Raw genomic sequence first — 4,140 nt, 5'->3', positions numbered from 1 at the left:
GTCTGATCGTGAACCACCAGAAATCGCAATTGATCCCGTCCCAAGTCAGGACTTATTTGGAGTACGGATGGATTCAGTAGTTTTTTGGGCTGTTCCGTCCAATCAGCGGGTCAGTGCGGGCCTCAAGAAAATACGAGACTTCATGAGGAAGTCACAATGCTCAGCCAACGACTGGATGGGCCTGTTAGGGACACTGGCTTTGTTGGAGCAGTTCATCTTTCGGGGGATGAATTGGTACATATGAGACCTTTCCAATTCTATTTGAGAGAGCACTGGGAACGAAAGAAGGTGCCAGATTCTTTCGTTTTTCCCATTCTGGAAGGAATAAAGTTGGAACTGGATTGGTGGAACTGGGAGGAAAGACTGTTGCAAGGGAACCTCGAACTGTTTGCCGACGCATCAGATCGGGGATGGGGAGCAACACTACAGGACAGGGAGGTTTCGGGCCTGTGGTCTCCAGAAGAGAAGGAATTGCATATCAGTGTAAAGGAACTGAAAGCAATTCATCTAGGTTTGATGAAGTTCAGTCAGTCATCCGGAACAAAGTGGTCCTAGTGAACTTCGGACAACACCACGGCCCTGTCATATATAAAAAAAGCAGTGGGGGACTCACTTCTTTTCGTTATGCGAAGCGACGAAAGAACTACTGCTCTAGGTGGAAGTGATCAACGTACTCTCCTCACGAAGTTCATCCAGGGAAAGCTAAACGTGAGAGCAGACCAACTCAGCAGGAGGAATCAAGTTTTAGCGACCGATTGGATGTTACACGACCATGCATGCCGTCTACTGTGGTCTCTTTGGGGCCAACCGTTGGTGGATTTATTAGATTTATTCGCCACCAACAAGAACTTCCGACTTCCTCCGGTATCAGGAACAGCCAAGCTCTTTCAGTGGATGCGATGATGTTCAATTGGTCGGACCTGGACGTATATGCTTTCCCACCGTTCAAGTTAATAAGAGCAGTCCTAAACAAGTTCGTGAACCATCGGAACACAAGAATGACACTAGTGGCTCCATTCTGGCCAGCGAGGGAATGGTTCCCGGAACTCCTACATCTCCTAATAGATTACCCGAGAAGACTACCCGAACGAGTAGATCCACTCAGACAACCGCACTACAGGAGATTCAACGAAAACCTATCCGCTCTACGGCTGTCTGCATTCAAGACTATCCAGCCTCTCCCCTCAAATTTCGAGGGGAGTTGCAAAGTCTATTGCAGCAGCAAGGAGATCTTCGTCATCCAAAATTTATCAGTCCAAGTGGTCTAATTTTAGAGACTGGTGCAAACGATCTGGAGTCTCTTCTTCTGAAACCACTCTGAGTCAGATCACGGATTTCCTCCTTCATCTGCATCAAGTGCGCCGTCTTTCTCTTTCAACAATTAAGGGATAGCGTTCTATGCTTGCCTCATTGTTTTGCCATAGGGGCATTGAGGTTTCAAGCAACCAGGATTTGACGGATTTGCTTTAATCTTTTAATACATCCAAGGCTTAGTCTCCAAAACTAATCTCATGGAATTTGGATGTGGTCTTAAAATGACTGATGTCTTCCAAGTTTGAACCTCTGGGGTCTAGTTCGCTTCGGGACCTTACGAGGAAGACCTATTTTTTTGACGAGGAAGACTATTTTTCTGGTTGCGCTCGCTACAGCTAAAAGAGTCAGCGAACTGCAAGCACTAGACAAAAGAATCGGCTTTGCGGAAGGAAAAGCAGTATGTTCCTTCATTTTAAACTTTGTAGCTAAGAATGAGGATCCTTCTTAGCCATGGCCGCGCTCATTTGATATTCGAAGCCTTACGGATTTAGTGGGAGAGGAACAGGAGGAACTCCTCTGCCCAGTAATCTCTGGTGCTCGGTCAAGGATCCGTCAAGGCCCCTTTCCAAGAATGCTATGTCGTTCTTTTTAAGGGACTTACTTACAGAGGCGCACACGCATCTGCAAGAGAGAGAAACAACCGTGGCGAGAGTAAAGGCGCATGAAGTGAGAGTAGTGGCGACTTCTCTAGCATATAAAAAGAACCTGTCTCTAGAAGCGATACTCCAGGCTACATACTGGAGGTGTAAGTCAGTGTTTGAGTCATTTTACCTCAGTGACGTGCAAACAACTTTTGAAAATTGCAGTACCTTAGGTCCCTTTGTAGTGACTGGCACAGTGTTGGGGGAGGGAACGTAGGAAGTCATTCCTTCCTTACTTTTATTATTGTGGTGGTTTGGTTTTTACGGTAGCCTGAGAGAACGGAGGCTATTAGAGTTCTCCTCAGTCAAATAGGGTAAAGATGAAGTGTGTTTTAAGGTTAGTTTTTAATCGTCTGGGGTTAGGTGATCCTTTCTTATTTCTTCGTTGTGGTACTGCGCCCAGAGAAGGGGCATTATGGATGTCGTGTCGCATACAGGTCACGCCCTAGTCGACATGCACTCCTGTAAGCAACCAGCAACCAGGTCCATACACCCCGCTGTTGCTCTAAGGTTAGCGGATTACAGAGGCAGTAATCGCTAAATCAGCTACCTTAGCAGGTAAGGAACTATTTCATTCTTCTTATTCAATTCTGTTAAGCAGTAGTTAGCTGTCACTGACCCACCTCCTAAAGGTGCCAATCAGCCAATCAGCTATATGTAACTACTAGGTAAGTTGTATACGTAAAAATTACATTTTTATGATAAAATAATGTTTTACATATACTTACCTGGTAGTTACATAACAAAAGCCCACCCACCTCCCCTCTGTGGACTGGTAGTCATAAAGTATCTGAGCTTAGCTAGAATAGTTCCTAGTGTTTCGGTAGGGAGCGGGGAGGGGGAAGGGATCACCTGACCTATCAACTAGTGCTACCACGAGTTTTGAAATTCTGCCGTGACGTCAGAGACTATAGCTATATGTAACTACCAGGTAAGTATACGTAAAACATTATTTTATCATAAAAATGTCATTTTTATTTCTCTTACAATATAGATGTTTCTCAGGAAATCAAGCATGAAGCACAGTTCATTTCATTTGATTATTTTTTAAATTTCAAAGAATATTTCATATATGAAAAAATACTATTACTGCCAAAATCAGCTTTGTACTTTTCAGTTTTATGGTTATTACAAAATAAGCAAAAAAAAAAAATATATATATATTTTTTTTTTGCCGTTTTCTCAAAATATTTCAAAAAAGTAAAAGAACATGAAGACTGAACAAAAGCCAATGAAATTTTTACAGGATGTAGCGTAACTGTATATCTTTGGTTTCACATAAGGAAAATAATTTTGGAATGCAATTTTTGTATGCATACTATTGATGATAGATGACCAGTTTTTTTTTCAATTGTAAAATTATAAAATCAGGTCAAATTTTGTGATTTCTTTTTGCATGTATTTTCAATATTAGTTGTTTAATAAGTGGTAAAAATTTGAAGCACATCCCTTCAATCAAAAGGTAGCAAAAAACTGCAGCTATGTAGAGCCAAAGGGGTCTGCAAAGCACCCTTAGTGCTGCCTATAGTATACTATACAAAGCACACTATAAGTAGGTAACCTCATCAGTATCCATTTTGAACAGTGCCAAGTGCAGTTTGGTATTTCACCATGTGGATGTGTCATTTATTAGGTATACTAGTCTCTCAGCTGGCAGATGACAGGAAGAACATATTTTTAAATGGTTTTGATTTGTATTACATATTGAAATAAATTTTGAAGCGTCATTCATATGTAATTTTCAAGACTTATTTTGACAACTATCTGCTTGGAATTGATTTTTTGGGGTTGAAATAAAATGTAGATGGGATACATACATATCCAATTAAAGGTATTCGAAGCAAGCCATTTGTTAAATTTTCTGTAACCATGTAACTTCTAATATGGGAAGTGATCATTTGATCATTCAGTACATAAAAGAATATGCAACACATACAGTAACACGGTGTGAAAACAGAAACCAGGCCAATTGGTTAGTAGACTATGTATTTTAAGTTTTCATTCCAATGATGTAACTTTTTTCTGTCGCAATAAAGTTCCATGGTAAACTTATTGTTTTGACAGATTGTAAAAATATTAATGATCAGTAAAGGCTCAAGATTTATTAAGAGAAAATGTACATTAATGGATTTTATAATTGCTTTACTAGATAATAACTCGTGTTATGTATTTTCTTTTGTCGTAG

The sequence above is a fragment of the Macrobrachium nipponense genome, chromosome 10 (genome assembly GCF_015104395.2).
Source record: "Macrobrachium nipponense isolate FS-2020 chromosome 10, ASM1510439v2, whole genome shotgun sequence".
Classification (NCBI taxonomy): Eukaryota; Metazoa; Arthropoda; class Malacostraca; order Decapoda; family Palaemonidae; genus Macrobrachium; species Macrobrachium nipponense.
This window is presented reverse-complemented; position numbering follows the sequence as displayed.